This window comes from Chlorocebus sabaeus, chromosome 25, assembly GCF_047675955.1.
Source record: "Chlorocebus sabaeus isolate Y175 chromosome 25, mChlSab1.0.hap1, whole genome shotgun sequence".
Lineage (NCBI taxonomy): Eukaryota > Metazoa > Chordata > Mammalia > Primates > Cercopithecidae > Chlorocebus > Chlorocebus sabaeus.
Window position 1 is genome coordinate 63,895,430 of NC_132928.1, and position 6,557 is coordinate 63,901,986.

Here is a 6,557-nt window from a genome sequence, read left to right on the forward strand (position 1 = left end):
GAGCCCTGCCCGTGTGGTGGGCCGTACCCACGCCCCCTGCGCGCAGAGTAGCGTGCTCCCGGAGTTTTGTTTTTTTAAAGGGAGTCTCCCAATTGTCCGTGGAGTTTTTTTCTGCGGCACATGGAGTCTCTGCCTTCGCGACCCAGACCTTTGATGTGAACACGTGCCCCCGTTACGCCCTCGGGTCCAGCGTCCGGGGCGGGGCTCGAGGCCGGGGGAGGAAGGGTAGGGGTCTTGGTCTTGGGTGAGACCTGCACATACAGTCGGGCTGAAGGAGTAGAACTTGCTTCTAAATGCCGGAAAAGCCGAAGGAACTGACTGCAGAAGGCACGGTTCCAGTTTCCGCGCGTCTTAAGTGCGCCCTCCGCGACCTCTCCTCTGGACATCCCTCATCCTTCCGAAGATTGCCACACCTGGGCCTCCCCTATCTCCTCTTTGGAGGATTCCTCACCTCCAAGAGTGTGCTTAGGAACCCACCTGAATGATTCCAAGTTTAGGTGTGGAAAGGCAGAAATCTAGATTTTTGAAGGCTCTAGGTTGGGTTGTCATATTTGCACATCTAGAAGTACTTTGAGAGCTCATTAAATCTTTACTGTTGCGGTTTCAGCAATTTCCAACCATTCTCATACTTTCTTCTTAAATACAAGAAGGGTTTCTGTCATGTTGGATGTAGAGAGGGTTTTGTTTTGCTTGAACATTGAAAGGAAGTAAGTTAGGGAGACAGTTTGGCGTTACTGAGGTAAGTTTCTCCACTTGCTGGCTGTTCTACGTAAGAAAAGTCATTCCGAGGTGGCGGAAGGGATGATTCAAAAACCAGGAGCAGGGATGCACCTTGCACCCTCATTTTACACCAGAGACTGCAATTTCAAAAAAAAAAAAAGAATTTGGCCTCTCCTTTGCCAGTTATCTCGGACCACAGACAAGTACTTAATCACTCAGGACCTTCTTTTAGAAATCTTATTACAAAAGCAGTATTCGTTTATATTAGAATTTTTTGAAATACAGAAAAGCCCACAAAAAAATTGCATATACACAATGGAATCATACTGTATATTCTGTTTTGTGGTCTGTTTACTTCGTAAAATGTAAACCATTTTTTTGCTTTTCATTTCTTTTCGTTTTTTTTTTTTTTTTTTTTTTAAATACATAGGTCAGAATGTCACTTTATTGATTTGCCACTGGAAACCTAAATATGTTGTGGACTAGAAAGCTCCTGTCATCCACTCTGTATTTTTTTCATGTAGGACGCTTTTCATTTCTTGAATGGTTCATGCTGCAACATTATTTGGCAATCAGTGCATGTCTTTTCATAGCATGGATGCACCAATCCTCTCTTGTTGGAGTTAGCTTGCTTTCGCTTCTTTCCTATTGCAATGTACAACCTTGTAGATAAATATGTGTACGTGCTTATGACTTTTTTTTTTTCCCACTGAATTCCTTTGCAGAGGAATTTCTAGGTTTTGATCTCTGTCAACAAGATGCATTCCAGGAGTCTCCCACACTGAATATTGGATATCATTTTCCTCTATCTCACTAAATGGGAATAAGACCTTTCTCACAAAGTTATTGTGAAGTTAAAGTGAAATGAGGACAAAGTGCTACACAAAAGTCCTGCCCTTTTGTCTCAGGATAATATATTTTGCAAGTCCTATTGAGGTGGGAAATTAAAGAAAAAAATAAAATTAAAAAGAGAAATAAGCTTTCCTGCATTAGACTGACTTGTTCCAGAGGCAGCAACAGGCACAGCCCAGACCCAGGTAAAGTCTTAGTAATACTATCTAAGGAGCCAGGACACAAAGGAATGTGCTCTGGAAACTCTCCCAGCACTCCCTCCATGCAGGGAGAAGAAAAACAAATTTTCCTTTTTTTTATGATATGAGTTTATAAATTCCTGTTCTCTGTAACTGGTGACTTCAAGTCTTCTGTTTTATCTAATCAGTGGAGTGAAGTTCATAAACTGTCTGAGCAGATCTCCTGGATGCCATAGTGAAGGCCATGGAATAAGCTGTGCTAGGCACTAGGCAAACTTAGATAATGGACATCTGGGTTGCATAGCCATGGTCATGTGTGATCCTGAGTTATGAACCTGTTACAATTTGATTAACTGTCCTTGTCCTGCCTCTGTATCCCTGCTTTCACACCACTGTAAGCCTGCTTCAAGCTAGCCCACCCCTTTCTGAAGTGTGTATAAAAGTCAAGTGCTGTCTTTGTTCTGGGCCCAATCTTTGGATGTTAAGTCCGCTGGGTCTGAATGCATGTAGATATCCTCCTGTATACACCCCAAGGTCTCTCTCTGGTCCTTCTGATTCCGCAACACTATTACAACAATATAAGTTATGGATGTGTAACACTGGCTCAGAAATTACTCTGTACTTAATTTCACTCACCATTAATTCCTTTTCCATTTACAATCTGGCTTGTGCTTCCAAACGTCATCTCACACTGCTCTCTCAAAGGTCACCATTTGCCTTGTAAACGTTTTCTATCCTTGGATTCTCAGACATTACCATGTCCTGATTGTTTTCTTTCTTGCCTTCTTTGCTGGTCCTTTTTTGTCTCCCTGCCTCTTAAAATGTTTTCAAGGCTCTCCAGAGTTGTAGTCTCTATTTTTCCCCCTCATTCTTCTATGAGTCTTTTCTTTGACTCTCCCTTAATGATTTCCCCCATTTATGTGATTGTTTTGGTTGTCTAGAGTCTAAATGTCCTTCTGTATTTAGGAAAATCTCTTATTTTAAAATATGTTGTTTGAAAGTAGGTACCTACTGTAAAAAAAGTTAAAGGGCTAGTTCTCCCTCTCCCTCACTTCAGAGGAACTAAGGGGGTGGGCATGTGCCTTCAGCTTTGCCAGTCAGATGCTTGCTCCCAGGACTCACTCAGATTCTTGAGAGAATTAACAGCAACATGGGGACATTGGGAGATCTCCATTCATTATGGTGGCAGCAGTGGGAAGACCAGATCCCTCTCAGAGTCTTTTCTGATTACTCCATTAAAAATTACAGCCTCCCTCTTCTCAAGGTACTCTTTATTCCCCTTCCTTGTTTTATTTACTACCATTTTTGGTAATAAGTAAAATTTACTACTGTTTTGTATTTTTTATTTAATTTATTTGTTTTATTATCTGGCTTTCCTACTCAATAGTAAGTTACATGAAGATGGAGATATAGTGTTTATTACTGTATCCCTATTGCTCTTAAATGCCTGGCATACAGTAGACACTGTATTAGTCAGGGTTCTCTTAGAAGGACAGAACTAGGGGAGTTTATTAAGTATTAACTTACACCATCACAAGGTCCCACAATAGGCTATCTGCAAGCTGAGGAGCAAGGAGAGGAGAGCCAGTCTGAGTCCCAAAACTGAAGAACTTGGAGTCCAGTGTTCAAGGGCAGGAAGCATCCAGCACGGGAGAAAGATGTAGGCTGGGAGGCTAGGCCTGTCTCATCTCTTCACGTTTTTCTGCCTACTTCATATTCTCTGGCAGCTGATTAGATGGTGCCCACCTGATTAAGGGTAGGTCTGCCTTTCCCAGCCCACAGACTCAAATGTTAATCTCTTTTGGCAACACCCTCACAGGCACACTCAGGATCAATATTGCATCCTTCAATCCAGTCAAGTTGACACTCAGTATTAACCATCACAGACACTCAGTAGCTATTTGTGAAATGAATACATATGTGACTTGTTTCCGTTGCCTAGCCATCTGGAACTCTCTGACTTCTTGGCCTTTTTATGAAGTCTGTACCTCCAGCCTAACTGACTGTGTGAGCCCTGATAGCCTTCCAAGAATTATCCTATTCCGCAAGGTAGCCAGAGTCAGTTTCTGTTTCATGCAGAAACACCTACTGTATTACAGGATTCTCATACACAGCATGTCCAAAGCCACATTCATTACAATTCCAATAAAACCTTTACATATTTCAGTGAAGGAAATAATCTGAGTAATTACATTAGCTGGAAACTTAGCATCACTCCTTTTCCTTCATTCCTTGGACTTGGGAATGAGATAGCCCTGCAGTGGAATCCAGAAGAGCCACTTATTTAGCTGTGTGACTTTGGGGGAATTTAAGTTCTCTGCAACTTGTTTTGCCTTTTTATTTGCAAAATTGGTATATTAACACCAATCTTACTTGGCCATTGTGAAGATAGTACAGAGTTTGGGCCTACTATAGGCACTTAATAAATAGAGGTTTTAGTTATTACTAATTTGTGTTGATAGCACCTCAAAACAGTTTCTCTTCTAGTCCCTTTGCCCTAGTTCAGGCTGAAGTCTCCTCTGACCTGAGCAATTACCAAAACTTTTTTTTTTTGAGACAGGGTCTTGCTCTGTTGCCCAGGTTGGAGTGCAGTAATGTGATCATGGCTCACTGAAGCTTTGACCTCCCAGGCTGAAGTGATCATCCTGCATCAGCTTCCTGAGTAGCCGGGACTATAGTTGTGTGCCACCACATTTTGCTAGTTTTTTAAATTTTAATTTTTGTAGAGATTGGGTCTTACCCTGTTGGGCAGGCTGGTCTCTTAACTCCTGGGCTCAAGCAATCCACCTGCCTCAGCCTTCCAAAGTGCTGGGACGACAGACATGAGCCACCATGCCTGGCCACAGTAACCTTTTAACTGGCTCTCCCTTTAAAATTTATCACCAACCACCATTACAGTTATTTTTCTAGAGCAGATATCTTCTTTGATGACGGTGACCAATGCCTTTAGAATGAAGTCCAAACTTTCAAATAATGGCATTTCAAGATCCTTACTAGTCTAGCCTCAAACTACTTTTCCAGAATCCTCTCATTTAACATTAATTTAATAAACATTTTTTAAGTGCCTCTTGGGTGCCAGGTACTAATGTAACATATTTTAACAAGGGAGCCTGTCAATAAAAACAATAAGATTATTACAGATTGTGACTCAGCCTGTTTTGTGCTGCTATAATGTAATACCTTAGACTGTGTATTTTATTTTAAAATTTTATTTATTTTTTTTGTTGTTGAGACAGTTTCACTCCATCACCCAGGCTGGAGTGCAGTGGTGCGATCTTGGCTTACTGCAACCTCTGCCTCCTGGGCTTAAGCGAGTCTCCTGCCTCAGCCTCCTGAGTAGCTGAGACTACAGGCATGAGCCACCATGCCTGGCTAATTTTTGTGTTTTTAGTAGAGATGGGGTTTTGCTACATTGGCCAGGCTGGTCTCAAACTCCTGGCCTCAAGTGATCTGCCTGCCTCGGCCTTCCAAAGTGCTGGGACTATCGGCATAAGCCACTGTGCCTGACCAGACTGTGTAATTTATAAGGAACAGAAGTTTACTGGCATTTTGCATTTGTTATTTGAGTTTATCTGTTACTTGGTTTACCAGTATAAAACTTTGTGTAAATTACGGACATTAGTTGTTTGCTTTCCTGTACTGAAAATGTCTTTCTCCAATTTGTCGATGATTTTTTGGCTTTATTGATTTATTTTTGGTCAAAGAGAAAATAAATTTTGTGTGATTCAATGTGTCAAATTTCTGTCTTGGTGTTCTTCTTGGAAAGGCCTTTTTTGTTCCAGAATCTTAAATAAATTAATTCATGCTTTATTCAGAAATTGTATGGATTTATTTTATACAAAATTTTTGATACAATTATAATTAATTTCAGTGTAAATAGTGCTACACATTCATCTTTTCTTTCCCTAACAATCTTTCAGTTAACCCCACACTATTTTATTTACCCCACCGATTAGATTACATATAAATCCACTGGTTGGAAATGGTGCCTTTATTATGAACTGAAATGCCATGCGTATTTAGGTCTATTTCTGGATTCTCTATTCTGTTTCACTGATGTCTTTTTCTTCTTCTTTAATAGACTATTTTAATTATGGCAAGACTATTTGGGTTTTAAAAACTTAGTTTTTGGATTGGTGCAGTCAACATGGTCAGCAGAATTGGGGCTGAGCCTTCAGCTGGCATGATTGGTGGCTCCAGTGCCACAGAATCAGCCAGTGTGGCCAGGACTGCTGGGCTGAGGATTGAACTGTTGAGTTAGTATGTTTGGTGGGATTGGGGCTGATGGTGCAGCCAGTATAATTGGGGTTAGCCAAAGGGACACGCTGAGAGGCCAAGAGGTTAGTTACATACTAGAGGATTGACTGAAAAAGTAAATATATTGAGAGTAAATGGAATCCAGATTTCTCACCATCTGAGAAAGGGATTACAAACATGAAAAAGCAAACGCTGGAAAAAACCCTGGAGTGTTAGTTAAGAATTGGAAATATTGGTGTGAGCTCATGGTTTTGAAAATGGCTTTGACAGACTGACATAAAAAAAATCTAGGCTGTGTGTGTGTTCATATATTTCTAGTTCTGTCTCTTGTGAAGGCCTAGAAGCAATAATATCCCAGTAGCCATGAGCATGTGTAGTGCCCAGATCTTGGTTTCTAAATACTATTTTCTACTAAAAGGAGCCAAGGATCCTTGAATAAATTGCTGATTCCAGATATGGAACAAACAAGTACAAGATGAGCCTGAAGGATACTTTTAGTGCCAGAAAGTAAAAATTGCTTGAAGAATAATAAGGGGTATTATTATTCCT